This window comes from Eleutherodactylus coqui, chromosome 6 (assembly GCF_035609145.1).
Source record: "Eleutherodactylus coqui strain aEleCoq1 chromosome 6, aEleCoq1.hap1, whole genome shotgun sequence".
Lineage (NCBI taxonomy): Eukaryota > Metazoa > Chordata > Amphibia > Anura > Eleutherodactylidae > Eleutherodactylus > Eleutherodactylus coqui.
Genome location: NC_089842.1, coordinates 60,952,371 through 60,969,134, shown reverse-complemented (window position 1 = coordinate 60,969,134; position 16,764 = coordinate 60,952,371).

Here is a 16,764-nt window from a genome sequence, read left to right as displayed (position 1 = left end):
CAGCAGGCTTGCGCCAATTTATTTCCTGCCTGGGAAATCAAATCACTGGTAATACACCATGCTGAGGGGTAGGGGTAGGCCTATAGGACGTGGACGCGGGCGAGGACGCGGAGGCCCAAGTCAGGGTGTGGGCACAGGCCGAGCCAGTGCGGTGTCCAGGGGTAGAGGCAGGGCCAGACCGAATAATCCACCAACTGTTTCCCAAAGCGCACCCTCGCGCCATGCCACCCTGCACAGGTCAAGGTGCTCTACGGTGTGGCAGTTTTTCACAGAGACGCCTGACGACCGACGAACAGTGGTGTGCAACCTTTGTCGCGCCAAGATCAGCTGGGGAGGCACCACCAACAGCATGCGCAGGCATATGATGGCCAAGCACCCCACAAGGTGGGACGATGCCCGTTCACCGCCTCCGGTTTACACCACTGCCTCTCCCCCTGTGCCCCAACCTGCCACTGAGATCCAACCCCCCTCTGAGGACACAGGCACTACCGTCTCCTGGCCTGCACCCACACCCTCACCTCCGCTGTCCTCGGCCCCATCCAGCAATGTCTCTCAGCGTAGCGTCCAGACGTCGCTAGCGCCACAGTTTGAGCGCAAGCGCAAGTACGCCGCCAGGCACCCGCATGCTCAAGCGTTAAACGTGCACATTGCAAAATTGATCAGTCTAGAGATGCTGCCGTAAAGGCTTGTGGAAACGGAGGCTTTCAAAAGCATGATGGCGGCGGCGGTCCCGCGCTACTCGGTTCCCAGTCGCCACTACTTTTCCCGATGTGCCGTCCCAGGCCTGCACGACCTCGTCTCCCGCAACATTGTACGCGCCCTCACCAACGCGGTTACTGCCAAGGTCCACTTAACAACAGACACGTGGACAAGCACAGGCGGGCAGGGCCACTATATCTCCCTGACGGCACATTGGGTGAATTTAGTGGAGGCTGGGACAGAGTCAGAGCCTGCGACCGCTCACGTCCTACCCACCCCCCGAATTGCGTGCCCCAGCTCGGTGGTGGTATCTGCGGGGGTGTATGCTTCCTCCACTAAACCACCCTCCTCCTCCTCCTACGCAACCTCTGTCTCGCAATCAAGATGTGTCAGCAGCAGCACGACGCCAGCAGTCGGTGTCACGCGGCGTGGCAGCACAGCGGTGGGCAAGCATCAGCAGGCCGTGCTGAAACTACTCAGCTTAGGAGAGAAGAGGCACACGGCCCACGAACTGCTGCAGGGTCTGACAGAGCAGACCGACCGCTGGCTTGCGCCGCTGAGCCTCCAACCGGGCATGGTCGTGTGTGACAACGGCCGTAACCTGGTGGCGGCTCTGCAGCTCGGCAGCCTCACGCAAGTGCCATGCCTGGCCCATGTGTTTAATTTGGTGGTTCAGCGCTTTCTGAAAAGCTACCCACACTTGTCATACCTGCTCGGAAAGGTGCACTGGATCTGCGCACATTTCCGCAAATCACACACGCACGCTGCCACCCTGCGGACCCTGCAACATCGGTTTAATCTGCCAGTGCACTGACTGCTGTGCGACGTGCCCACACAGTGGAACTCTACGCTCCACATGTTAGCCAGACTCTATGAGCAGCGTAGAGCTATAGTGAAATACCAACTCCAACTTGCGCGGCGCAGTGGGAGTCAGCCTCCTCAATTATTTACAGAAGAGTGGGCCTGGTTGGCAGCCATCTGCCAGGTCCTTGGAAAATTTGAGGAGTCTACCCAGGTGGTGAGCGGCGATGCTGCAATCATTAGCGTCACCATTCCTCTGCTATGCATCTTGAGAAGTTCCCTGCAAAGCATAAAGGCAGATGCTTTGCGCTCGGAAACAGAGCCGGGGGAAGACAGTATGTCGCTGGATAGTCAGAGAACCCTCCTGTCTATATCTCAGCGCGTTCAGGAGGAGGAGGAGGAGCATGAGGAGGATGAGGAGGAGGGGGAAGAGACAGCTTGGCCCACTGCTGACGGTACCCATGCTGCTTGCCTGTCATCCTTTCAGCGTGTATGACCTGAGGAGGAGGAAGAGGAGGAGGAGGAGGAGGATCCTGAAAGTGATCCTCCTAGTGAAGACAGCCATGTGTTGCGTACAGGTACCCTGGCACACATGGCTGACTTCATGTTAGGATGCCTTTCTCGTGACCCTCGCGTTACACGCATTCTGGCCACTACGGATTACTGGGTGTACACACTGCTCGATCCACGGTATAAGGAGAGCCTTTGCACTCTCATTCCCGAAGAGTAAAGGGGTTCGAGAATGATGCTATACCACAGGGCGCTGGTGGACAAACTGATGGTAAACTTCCCATCCGACAGCGCTAGTGGCAGAAGGCGCAGTTCCGAGGGCCAGATAGCAGGGGAGGCGCAGAGATCAGGCAGCATGTACAGCGCATGCAGGGGAACATTCTCCAAGGCCTTTGCCAGCTTTATGGCTCCCCAGCAAGACTGTGTCACCGCTCCCCAGTCAAGGCTGAGGCGGCGGGAGCACTGTAAAAGGATGGTGAGGGAGTACGTAGCCGATCGCACGACCGTCCTCCGTGACGCCTCTGCCACCTACAACTACTGGGTGTCGAAGCTGGACACGTGGCCTGAACTCGCGCTGTATGCCCTGGAGGTGCTTGCTTGTCCTGCGGCTAGCGTCTTGTCAGAGAGTGTGTTTAGTGTGGCTGGGGGAATCATCACGGATAAGCGTACCCACCTGCCAACCGACAGTGCCGACAGGCTTACACTCATCAAGATGAACAAAGCCTGGATTTCCCCAGACTTCTCTTCTCCACCAGCGGACAGCAGTGATACCTAAGCAATACGTAGGCTGCACCCGCGGATGGAAGCATCGTTCTCTCTCACCATCCAAAACGGGGACATTTCTGCTTCATCAATCTGTGTATAATATTCCTCCTCCTCCTCCTCCTGCTCCTCCTCCTGAAACCTCACGTAATCACGCCGAACGGGCAATTTTTCTTAGGGCCACAAGGCTCACTCATATAATTTTTCTAAACAATTTTTATACGTTTCAATGCTCTCAAAAGCGTTGAAACTTTAACTTGAACCAATTTTTCGTTAAACTGGGCTGCCTCCAGGCCTAGTTACCACTTAAGCCACATTAACCAAAGCGATTAATGGGTTTCACCTGCCCTCTTGGTTGGCCATGGCCAATTTTTTGGATGTACATTAGTACTGTTGATACAGCAATTTTTGTGGGCCCTCGCCTACAGTGTAATCAAATGAATTTTTAGCCCACCTGCATTACAGCTGACGTTACATCCGCTGTGTTGGGCAATGCAATGGGATATATTTATGTACCGCCGGTGGCTTCCTGGCACCCACCCATGCTGTGGGTCCACAGAGAATTATAAATGCATCTGTTTCCACATCTTAAGAACCCCAGTCTGACTGGGGCATGCAGTGTGGGCCAAAGCCCACCTGCATTAAGCACGACATTACTACCTCAGCTGTGTTGGGCAATGCAATGGGATATTTTTATGTACCGCCGGTGGGTTCCAGGGAGCCACCCATGCTGTGGGTCCACAGGGAATTATAAATGCATCTGTTTCCACATCTAAAGAACCCCAGTCAGACTGGGGCATGCAGTGTGGGCGGAAGCCCACCTGCATTAAGCACGACATTACTACCTCAGCTGTGTTGGGCAATGCAATGGGATATTTTTATGTACCACCGGTGGGTTCCAGGGAGCCACCCATGCTGTCGGTCCACAGGGACTTCACAATAGGGAGTTGTACCTGCCTGTGTCTATGAATTAAAAACCGCGGTCTGACTGGGGCATGCAGACACCTTGACAGAATGAATAGTGTGTGGCACATAGGTTCCCCATTGCTATGCCCACGTGTGCAGCTCCTGATGGTGGTGGCACAGGATTATATTTCTCATTGCTTCTGTACAGCATTGTGGGCTATCGCCCCGCCCCTTTTAAAGAGGGTCGCTGCCTAGCCGTGCCATCCCTCTGCTTATGTGCCTGCTCTTCCTCTGGCAGACGCACTTATAAATAGACATGAGTGTGGCGTGGCATGAGGGCAGCTGAAGGCTGGGCAGGGACACTTTTGTGTGCGCTGTGGACACTGGGTCGTGGGGGGGTGGTTGGTCAGCATGTAACCCAGGAGAAGTGGCAGTGGAGTGTCATGCAGGCAGTGATTGTGCTTTGTTGGAGGTAGTGTGGTGCTTAGCTAAGGTATGCATTGCTAATGAGGGCTTTTCAGAAGTAAAAGTTGTTGGGGGGGGGGGGGGCCCACTCTTGCCGGTATTGTGGCTTAATAGTGGGACCTGTGAACTTGAGATGCAGCCCAACATGTAGCCCCTCGCCTGCCCTATCCGTTGCTGTGTCGTTCCCATCACTTTCTTGAATTGCCCAGATTTTCACACATGAAAACCTTAGCGAGCATCGGCGAAATACAAAAATGCTCGGGTCGCCCATTGACTTCAATGGGGTTCGTTACTCGAAACGAACCCTCGAGCATCGTGAAAAGTTCGTCCCGAGTAACGAGCACCCGAGCATTTTGGTGCTCGCTCATCTCTAATAAGTACTGCTATAATGATGCCCCTGCAGTCCTATGTCAAAGCACTGTATGCTAAATGTCCAAAAACCTGTTAAATGTTAATTTATTCTTTACAGTTGTGTTTTATATTCATTCAGTATTGTTATTGTTATTGGTATTAAACACCAGAGTTATTCTCTATTACATGAAGTTTGGTGTGTTTTTTGGAACGTCTGGAACCAATTAATTGGATTCACATAAATTCCAATGGAAATAATGTCCTCAACTAACATTGATTTCTACTAAAGTCCATTGCTTCCGGACGGATTAATGACGTTAGTTGAGGTTCTACTGTATATCACTTTTCATTGTAATTCTGACTGTGATCATAAGATGACTGCTGAAGAGGTTTCTCTGCAGAATAGGAAGTGTCAGACTATTATAAAGATCAGTGGTCAGTGTGAAAGTTGCAGGATTTTGGAAATGTTTAAACTATAGACTGTGAAATGCATACAAAAATTCTTAGAAAACATGTTTAAGATAAATATTGATACAATAGTTAATTTTCTGATGACATCTTCACTTTAAATTACTATTTTTCACAGCTCAAACCTCAAGACAATATTTTACCGTTCACTATGTTTGATATATCTTATTGCCCGGAATTCTACAAAGAATATTAAAAAGAAAAAAAAAACAATTCAGTGATTTGGGAACTCTGAAGGAAGTCTATTACTAGGAGTAGTGCAGGCTCCTTTTAAAATTAAAGCATCTACAAGATGTAGTGCTTGGGGCTACTGTTCCGTCTTGCAGAGACATCATCTGGTGTAGGGAGTGTTACAGGAAATGCTCCATGGGAAAATGTATGCAAATTAGCTCTCCTACAGACATGCAAGATGTAGTGGAGAAGCAAAATTTTTCACCTATTAAACAGGCTCAAAGTGCTCTCTGGAAGCCAAACTGTAGCATATAACATATGCAGATAACAATCTACAGTGGATATAAAATTCCATGTTTTGTCATGTTAAGAAATCCACCAGTTAAATTATTTCAGATTTATTTCCACCTTCAATGTGACCCATTATTATTTGTAGAATTCTCTTGAAAACCAAACTGAAATCATTTTGGGTGGAAAATAAAACAGATTACAAACAAATCAAAGAGATCTGATTGTTAAAAGTCAGGAGATGGGTACCAAAAAATGTCCAAGGCATTACATATAGCAAGGAACACAGTGAAGATGCCCATTAAGAAGTGGACTAAATTTGGCACAACAGTGACATCACTAAGAACAGGATGTCCCTCAAAAATTGATGAAAAAAAACTATACAAAATGTGGTTCGGGAGGCTGCCAGAGGCCTACAGCAACATTAAAGGAGGTGCGGGTTGAGTAGTGCATGTAACATTTACAAACATCTCTCATACTCTTCATAGGTCTGGGCTGGGGGGTCCAAGCCCAGCTATGTTTTGCCAAAACCTACATCAAGTCTGCCAGCAGTATGTTAAAACATGTTTTGGCCTGATGAGACCAAGGCTGAACTTTTTGGCCATAATTCCAAAAGGCATGTTTGGCACAGAGCCAACACTGCATCACCAGAAGAACACCAAACCCACAGTGAAGATGGTGGAAGTAAAACTATGCTTTGGGGCTGTTTTTCTGCTGCTGGAAATGGGGCTTCAGTCAAGGTGTGGGGAATATGAACAGTTCTAAAGATCAGTGCATTTAGGCACACAACCTTTAGGCCTTTGCTAAAAAGCTGAAAATGAAGAGGAATTTCACCTTTCAGCATGACAACGACCCAAACATATGTCCAAATCAACAAGAGAATGGCTTTGCCAGAAGAAGATCAACGTTTTGAAATGGCCTAGCCAGAGCCCAGACCTGAATCCCATTGAAGATTTGAGGATGTCCTGAAGAAGGCGGTACACATAAGATATCCATGCAATCTGACAGATTTGGAGCACTTTTGCAAGTAAAAGTGAGCAAAGATTGCCAAGTCAAGATGTGCCATGTTGATAGACAGTTACCCAAAAAGACTGAATGCTGTCATAAAGACATTAAATTTATATATTTTTACACTGGAACTATACAGATCAGTGTTTCCCAAACCCCAGTCCTTGTGACTCCCCGACAGGTAATGTTGTCAGTATTGCACAGGCGATGTAATTATTGTCAGTGCCTAAGACATTACTACAGGTGTTCTCTCTATAGAATATGTCAAATCTTAACCTGTTGCGGGGTCATGAGGACAGGAGTTTGGAAAATACTGGTATAGATAATAGATGCCACTCTATAGAATCCATCAGAGACCTGTTACAGGTATACATCACTAGCTTTTAGCTGCCAGGAGACACTGAATTGCCAAGTTTTGTAAAGAAACATTAACCGGGTGTTTTTTTGTTGTTGTTTTTTTATAGTGGGTCACTATAGGTGATACATATCACTGCATGGTGTCTGTCATGACCTCCACTAAATACATATGTTGGGAGCTTTTCCCAGCATACATGTAAAACAGGGCCAATTATTGTAATGTGAACACAACCTTATTCCTCCTGTCACTAACCTTTACCTGATTTGGTTAAGGTTTTTAACTTACAGCTCTTCTTTCAAGACTGCCTGGATTTGTTGATCACCATCTGGGGCTCCATAATTTGTGGATTGTGTTAAAAGTAAGTTAAAGCAGACATCCAAAAAGAAAAAAAAATGGATGGCATTCTTATTGAGCACAGATGGGAATATGGTATCCTGTAACCTCTGGAAATACTTCTCACTATTAACTGATCCATTCATTTAAAAAAGACCTTAATGTCAGGCACAATTTACCAACTTTGCCCTCGCTTAACTCCAAAAGAATTAAGAGTAGGGCAAAACTGACACTTCTAGCGTGTTTAAGTAAATTCTATCCAAGACTGATATATCACATGACCACTTCCCACTTGAAAAAGCTGAGCTAAATTCAATATGGCAGAGTTCCAAACGGTTGCCAAAAATGTCTCCTCCACCAAAAAATGCAGCCTTCCTCCCAATTAATACTTTCACATATTGGAAGTCAATTTTCTCATTATTACACCAGTCAAAATGGTGCATCCAGACCTTTGCCTCACCCTGTATTTTCCATGTCACATAGATGAGGGGTGGCAAGCAGAATGATAGTAGTGATGAGTAAGTATTAGTGGTACACTATTTGGATATCTTTGGGATTTCATATATTGGAAGAAAGGGGTAGACAGACCCCTATGTGGCACTCTAGTAAGAATAGGTAGAGAGGTGACATGCATGAGTGATGTTATATCCTTTGTAGTTTATGAGAACAGTAAAACACTTGGCTGTTTCAACAACTCAGATAAACTACAATGGAGACCGCCATATGGAGTGTAAATGAGAGAAAAGGAGACCCCCCATTCTCCCAATAGTGGGAGTCTTGTAAGTGGAACCTGCATCTATAATTTCTGTATACAATAAATGTCCCAGGTGGTAATCAGCCTCCAATCTGACATTGTGGTCCCAGACCAGAAAAGGCTGGGTTCTCCTGATTTAGATGACGCCGGCCTCGTTCACTGATGACCTGTCTAGCAAACAATACTAAGACTTCTTATAGTTTTTTTCATTCCAATACCAAAGAATAATCTATCATTAACTGACAGTGACAGCCTCCAACCTACTCTCACGGTAACTGAGTGTGCTGTCAACAAGTGATGAGGCATCGGATGCTAGGTCAGAATGGCTTGAACAAGATGCTGACTGATGCTGTCTGGTCAGTGGCTATTGATGTGCTCTAAATTTCAAGGACAAATTTGCAGCCAAGGCTTTTTGCCAGCAGAACTGATAAATTCAGCCTCAGGGGAAAGATAAAGTCAATCAGTCAATGCATTAGTGACCTATGTGGACTTACCAAAAGTGCATCCTATTAAATGTCCTCAGATCTATGGAAAACAGCAGGCAAAAGGCATTACTAGCTTCCAGGCATTGTGTATTCATTTCAAATGTTAACTACAGGATTTCTACAGAGATGCAATCGGGTTATATTGCCGTCCATTATTTTTATTTCCTATATAAATGAAACCCTTAAAAAAATTATACTTCTATGATGTAACAACGATGAATAATCACTAACTGTAAGGTACAAAAGGATTTTCGAACAAAGAATGCACTTGATATTTTATGAAAGAGGAACTCAAGCCAAAATGTTATTTTCTCATAAATGATTATACGTTGTAGGGTAAATGTGCTGCTTTATAGACATGGGTTGCCAGAAAAGATCTTGCTTCTCAGAAAGTAAATTTATGGTCAAACATCCAGTTCTTTTGAGTTTCCAAATGACTTTTCGAAACAGGAGAATGTTTCTAGGCGCTTGTTGTGGTCACTCAGGATTTACCTATAGGAAGGGTTCATTTAGACAGGACGAGTGTCGGGCAAACGATCGCTCATCGTTCAGTGTAAATAGTAGCCGTTCAGTATTGATCGGCTGCTATGTTAAGTCAATGGAGAGGGGCGGGGGAAAGCAAGGAGAGAAATCTCCTACTGCCGACCTCTGTGAGCTAACGATACTAGCTCCCGTGCTGTAGTGCCGGAGCTAGCATGTGCAGGGACAAGTGTCGGGCATTGTTTGCCCAACATTCGTCCTGTCTAAATGGGGCTTAAGTCTTTGTCTATAGGTGGCCGCAGAATAGGTGAGCAGTTGTCATATGTAAATGAAGTGCATTTATATGTTAATTAAAGTGACCCTCCAGAGAGGGGGGGGGTAGTATTAAGGCTCATTTACACGCGAAGATAATCTTTCAAATGTCCATTAACACTTTTTCATCTTCATTTGCATGTAAAAGGGCCTCCGAGAGCTGTCTGCAAAGCCCAACATGTGATTAAACACACACTGGGCTCTGCACACAGTGCATTGTTCTCGTCAGGACTGCCAGGAGATTACAATGTTATCTCCGGCTCCCGTGGTGAACACAGCATGCGGTCTGTTGAGAGATACTTTATCTCTCTGCGGCTCAACAATGGATTTTAATTTCACCTTAAAATTATCGTGCAGATGAAAAGTGCACAACGGCAGCGTTAACATGTAACGATAATCGCTCATTTGCGGTCATTAGAATGAATTTTGAGTGATAATCGTTGCGTGTAAATGGACCTTTACTGCATGTGATATCGCCATGCATCTTACTGTTCCTGAGACCACTTGGAAACTTGGTCTTCCAAATTGGCTGCAGCACTCCTCTCAATACCCAATGCAAAGTGTGCATATTTATTCAGACCCTTCATACTACTTTTGGATTGGCCAATGCCCTTCACTGAGCAATGCTGGCCAATCAGGGTAGCATGCCGTTTCTTAAACTATTATTGCACTACCAGTGCTCAGTGTGCGTTGGATAGTCTAGGAAGTGGTTCAACCAGCTTTTAAGACCAGAGAGGCCCCAGGAATAGGCCGATCGGTGGCAGTATGGTCATAAAGCAGAGCACCAGCCTATGTTACGTCCCCCATTCGATACATCCAGCTTTCTGCTGGAATCTCTGGTGTCTCTCCGAGTGTGCAAGCTGTCCCAGATGCTTAATGGAGCAGTTTGCACCTAAAGTTGCTCTTTTCTGGTCAATCACCATTCGCCCCAGGACCTTTCCCTCTGTGTTCTGTGCCTGAGCAATAAGGCTCCTTAGTGCCCTTAATACATCAACGATGTTTCACAGTTTTTGCTAATGCATTAGTGATCCGGCTTGTTCTTTTACTATTTTCTTCTGCTTGCCTGAACCTTTTGCCCTTGTATTACTAAGGCCAGATTCACACTAGCATATCGGCACTTGTGCATGCTTCAGCGCACCTTTTTTTTTGCATTGAATGAGGCTTTTTTGCACGCATTCTGGTGTATTTTACTGTACTTCACTGCCTTAAAGCATGTTTATTTTCAAAAGTTGCAAAACAAGGACATAACAATTGAAATGCCTAATTCATCTAACTAGATTGATGCGATGTTCACTAAGTCAACATAAAACGGTTTCATTCACATTTACGATGTTTCTATGCAGGAAAAAAATCACAGCATGCCCTTTCTTTTTGTGATATCACCCATTGTTTTCAATGGAGCTGCTGGCAGCAGTGCCAGCCCTATTGAAAACAATAGAAGAACATTGTGATACCCTGCCGCAGCAGTGACAGCCTCACTACGGGATTCCTTTAGCCCCACAGGGATGCAAGGCTGTTACCATGTGAAAACACCTCGCATCCAGGAGTTTCTACATGGATTGCGAGGGAGATATTGGGCCGTGATAACGCCCTCGCCAGTGTAAAGAATCCCTGACTCTCCCTAGCGGTGCTGTTGACTGAAGCACAACAGCACCGCTAGACTTAACATCGGAAATTTGATTTTGCCTGTGTGATGACCAAGTGCAGACCTTAGAGGGGAAAACAGTGGGGAAAAAAGATGGTAGTCAACGGTGGCTCTGCTGCTCCTCCCTGAAGGTAAAACGCGGTCTGGCTCAGTTGCATACAGTTGTAAAATCAGGCAGTTTTTATAACTTGCTACCTACAGAGTCAGATAAGGTAAGGTGTTGATTCGTTGTGACGCCAGCCTGTCTACGGGTAGGGACCCGTTCCAGGCAGAAACAATAAAAAGTGGAGAACTCAACCATAATGGGGGTAGTAGTCCTTGTCCCTGGAGCATTAAGTGTAGCACCTCAGTGCAGTGTATCAATGATGGGAAGACACCTCAGGAAACAGACTGTAGCTGATGGAAACAGTTCCACCTTTTATTTGCAATGAGAGAGCGTACTTGACTTTGCATTTACATTCACTTGCAGTAACTGTTGAATCTCATTGACTTGAGATATTTAACGACTTGGCATTACGTTAGTAGATATTGCATTTAAAACACTTTCTCAGGGGGGCTGTGGCAACACATGGCAGTAAAACACTTCCAGCTTTCATCCCTGGCTTTGACTAATGTTTTGCAGACAAATTACTGACTTGCTGACTTGTTTCTTTCATGTACTCCTCTTCTCTGTCTTTCTTCTCTCTCTATCTCTTCTGCCAGAACTCCAATACCATTTTTCTTCTTTGTACTCACACTTAGATGTTCTCCTTGTAACTCCATGGCTAGGCTCCAGAGCTATACTACTTCTTAGAAGACTTTGTGTAGATGTTCACCTTATAACTTCTCTATCTCTGGTTGTCTTCTCTCAGCTAGCTCCATGGCTGAGCTCCAGGATTAGACTGCCTTACCACACCTAAGTACTTGCTTTTATACCTTCCCACTAACCAATCCTGGGATAGAGAAAATTCTCTCTATCCAATCCCAGGGCTAGCTAGAGGTGATTGACAAGTGTTAGAGCAGGTTAGGTTACATTCTGCAAAGTCATTCACAAGTTAGCTAGAGAGACACCAGACATTAACCTTTTGGTGAGCCGTCTAGGCCAATACACATAACCAGACACAGTTTAACAGACATATACACACATACGCTTCACTTGAGGTAGCTATTAAAGTGCTATTGGGGCCCTAACTCTGGGCCACTACACCTGACAGGTCACTTAATGTATCAAGCGCAAATTTAATGACTTTACGGGAGTGATGAGCTAGTCACAAATCTAATGACACCAAAGTCATCCACCAAAGGATCCACCAAAATACGGAAATGTGAATGAAACCATTGAAATTAATGGGTTATATTCTCTGTATATTCCACTCGTATATTGTGCATGCACAAATACGTCTATGTGAATCTAGCCTCACAACTATACGCCGCTTGCTCTGACTTCAGCCTGTCTGACTACATATCTGGTCTCCTGTCTTAGTACTGTGCTTGTACTTTTCTATTCATCAGCTGTTGCTAATTTAGATTTCCCAGAGAGTTGTGACCTCGAGATTCCCTGCAGGAATTTAAGGGTTGTAGGGGGTGTGGTGGTGGTGGTGGTGGTGGTGGGGGGGGGGGGGGTGTAGGGGGGTGTAGCATTAGCGATTAGGCCCCTTTTGATGTGTCTTTCTGTACATAGGAAGATTTCTATATGTTCAAGGACCTTCACAGACAAAGGTCACATGATTATTTCTCTGATCTTGTGGCTGTGGAGTGATCAGGGCCTTTATCCCTGAGCCCTCACTCTGCAGCAGTAGTCATCTTGAAAAGGGGTACAGGCACCCAGAACTGCCCACACAGCAGGGAATGATAAATAGGATGCTACCCTCTGCGCTTAACATGCAGAATAAAATCTGTTAGGACTTTCAAAGTGCTTGGCAGGCACTTTATATGGAGGCTTTGAGCTGTGCCATAGTTGAGAGCAGAGTACAGTAGAGTGACAGAGGAAAGGATGTTGCAGGGGTGTATGAGACACACCAATACCAGAGCAGCGCAGCAGGGTGAAAAAGGCAGCCAAAATGAGCAGCAATAACAGAGGCCTATAAGTGATGGTGGCTGCTGTTACAAGTTACTACAAGAAGGCCTGATGACTGAAGCCAAAGAGAAACAGCAAAAGGCATCTGATGACTGGGAAGCTGAAGGTGCAATGATCTTCACAAAAGAGGTTGCCATCGCTATGGATTCAACAGCAGGATGACTGTCCGGAATTCTGTGGACTTGTGTTGGGGACTGCAACACGAAGCAGCATTGAGGTTGTATCTCCCATCAGCAAAACGTGAGTGAGGATTGGCCTCATTAAACACTCGTGTGCACACCAGAAGATTGACTAAGTGATTAGTCATCAGGCCTGCTATGATGGTAGTGAGTAAATGTACCATTGTTATATGGACAGTAGTGAGTTAATGGATTTTTCAATGGTTAATAATGAACTGAGTTAATTACCCTGATTAGAGAAAAGTTTGAATTTTGAGTGAAAGAGAGGCTTCATGCAGGTTTTTTTTTTAATAAACAAGTTCAGAACTAGTGTTGAGTTAACAGAACCAGTGCAACCCTGTTTTGGGTAGGACTTTGCTAAAAGCTTGGTCTGGGTTCACGTCAAACCAAACTTTTAGCAAAGTTAGACCCAAAACAGGGTCCTCTTGGTTTGATTTATTCAACACTAGTGGTGTGTATGTGGTTACCATGGATCATCTGTAGCATATATCAACACTCTCACATCATAATGATTGGTAATATCTACAATATTGTCAGCAAATTTTACTACTTGCCTGGTACTTGATTTACCAGTTACTAGGATTCATTAGACAAATGATTTGCCATGTTTGAGATTCAGTTTTGTGAAGTCTTTGGCAAATTGGTAAGACCGCTACCAATGGGTGACATGATATGGACGCGAGAAAATTGGAGCAATATCACATCGATGGTCCGTGTGATATCACTGCGTTTTCTTGCAGCAATAACGTGATTTTGTGTTGCTACAAAGTCGCACGTGGTGCTACAAAGTTGTGTGACTTTGTAGCCCTACATGAAAGGATTTGGGGGGCAGGGGGCAGCTTGAAATATGATCCTTACCCTGAAAATAAGCCCTAGTTGCAGTTAAAAAAAACACCTAAGAGGCTCTGTCATCTCTGGAGCGTCTTCTCCCCTGAAACTCCCTAGCACATGCTTGAAGTCTTCTGCCAGCGCTTCCTGGAATGGAGGATCAAAACCCCCCCTCCAGGAAGGGCTGGCTGGGATTGGCTCACAAGCATTGTGGCTCAGCCAACCAGAGCTGGCGCTTGATGAACCAATCACAGCCATTCATTGATTCATTGAATGACTGTGATTGGTTCCTTGAGCACTGGCTCTGAATGTCTGAGCCGCATGCTTGAGAACCAATCAGAGGCACAGCTTCCTGGAGGCAGGGATTTTCAAAGTCCTGACCACCAAGCTCTGCAAGAGAACCTCAAGCAACTGCCAGGGAGCTTCAGGAGAGAAGACGTGGCGGAGCTGACAGCGCTTCTTAGGTGATGTATGTGTTTCTTAAATTTTTTTTATGCAGCTAGGGCTTAGTTGAGGACTTTTACAGTAGGATTTGCTACTTTAAAAGTTGCATCGCACGAAAACCATGTTTTAGTGGGATGCGATGAAACACATAGGAAGGCTCCATAGGGAAATATGGGCTACAAAAAATTGCAAATCGCGGCTGTATAGAGCATATCGAATTTTTGCAGGCTACAAAACATCGCTCATGTGGAAGAACCGATAGGCAAGCATGGGCTCCACATACATGCGATTTGTAGAACTGCCACATTGTGTCAAAATCGCACGAGAAAATCACCCGTCTGGAAGCGGCCTAAATAGCAGGTCAGGGAAAATTTGCCAATTTCCAATTGGCAGTATTATATCCTGCTGGAGAAAATATTTGGTCTTTGTGGTCGTCTGCTTGTTTCTGGAGGATTTGCAGCAATGGGATGCTAACTCTTCACTAACAGTTTCATTTTCATTGATACATCTACTTTGGTAAGTGAAGTATTGGATAATATAAAAGAATATAATATATTATCCCGAACACTAGACTTCATTAGAGTTCGGGACCAATAATAAACTGACAATCTGAGGGAATTCAACAAAGGAAATAAGAGTTACGATGCATTGTTTGTATCAGCAAATTGTCTCATTGCAGGACACTGCAGTTTAAGGTCTGGGACTGCAGATTATTGTTCTGGCCCTGTGTTAAATATACTGCTGAGCTCACTGTAACAGCTATTATAAGGTTCCTTCTCTGTTACCACTGGGTTGATAGATAAAATTGATCTCACTTTGTTTTCCACTAACACAGGTCTACAATTTTGCCCTGTCCATAGAAAGTTACCAAATGCTTCACAAAGAAATAATACGCTATTATCTGACACAGCAGGTGCATCAGAGAGTTTTCAGAAAGCAAAATTATTCTGAAAGGGAGTTCTATTAGATTGCGGCTAATTGGATCAGTGATATAAAGCAACCTTCATTTTCTGTTATATACTATAATTATTTGTAAAGTCATAAAGATAAATCCTATAAAATAGTGATGAAAATATTCTGATCCATTAGTAAGCACATACTTTGTAAAAAAAAAAAAAAATCAAACACCTTAAAGAAGTTGTCGTTTCGCTGCAAAACTTTGCATGCAGTTACATCTCAGGCAGATATACAGTTTTGTCACTTGAGGCCCAAAAAGTGGTTCCACCATTGGCCAATAAAAAGGCTCTCAGAGGCTCCATGTGTGTAGTGGACTTCTCTTTTCAGTTTGTGTAGAGCTTGTTGACCACTAGGCCTGTCTACGATGCAATCAAAGTGATATGGCCCAGTTAACAGAGTTTGGGAGGGGGTACATTACTGGAATGCAAGAATCTGGATTGTCATATCCACAAATTGCCCACCACCTGGGCCATTCTGACCGAACTGTTAGGAGATGTTGGGACCAGTTGATGCACATACGGTGACCGGGATTAGGATACCCTTAAAAGATCACCAATAGAGAGGATCGTATGACAAGCACTAGCAGCTACAACTGCTTCATTAACAATTACATGATCGCACAAATGGGAAATGGAAGTAAACATTGAACAATAGTGCCCTTTACAGCTGGCAGGGAGCAAGTAAGTATAGACTGTTTGTTATTTTATTACATACAAGGGGATGTCTAGAGTCTTTTTCTGAAAGGGGCATTAATACTACAAATAGGTCAAATAGGCATTATTTCTGAAAAGAGGCAAAGGGGGCATTACTTCTAAGAGGGGCAAACTGTGCATTATTTCTAAAAGGGGCTATTATTTTTAAAAGGCACTATTGGGGACAGAAGGGGCATTATAACTGTGTGGAGGCAAATTATGGTATTATTACTGAATGGGAACATAAGGTATAATTGCTATGTGGGGAACTTGTACTGTGTGAGGGTCATGATAAGTAGTGCTTACTGTGTAAGGCTTACAGGGGGCACAAAAATGAAGGCAGTACTGCTTTGTGGGGTACTACAGGTAGCATTATTATTATCTTGAATACTATGGGGAGGAGGGTTGTGTAACGGTATAGATAACATAAAGAGGTTAATGGAAAAATGAGTAGTCAAAAATGTCTGTGTCAAATTCCAAGTTGGTTGAAGTTGTAATGGCGGTCTGAGACAGATACAAAATGGTATTTAACAGGGAAGAATGCAAAGTTCTACTTCTGGGAAAGAAAGATGAAAAAAACACAAACAAAATGGGAGGATTTGGGCTAAGCAGCACATGGGGAAAAAACTTGGGTAAACTAATATATAACAGACTGAACATGGGTCAACAGTGTGATGTGGCAACAAAAAAGGCAAAAACTATTCTGGGATATTTTAAGAGAAGCATAAAGTCTAGACCACGTGAAGCAATTTACTCTTCAATGGAAGTTTTCAAACAGAGACTGGACAGACATCTGTCTGGGATGATTTAGT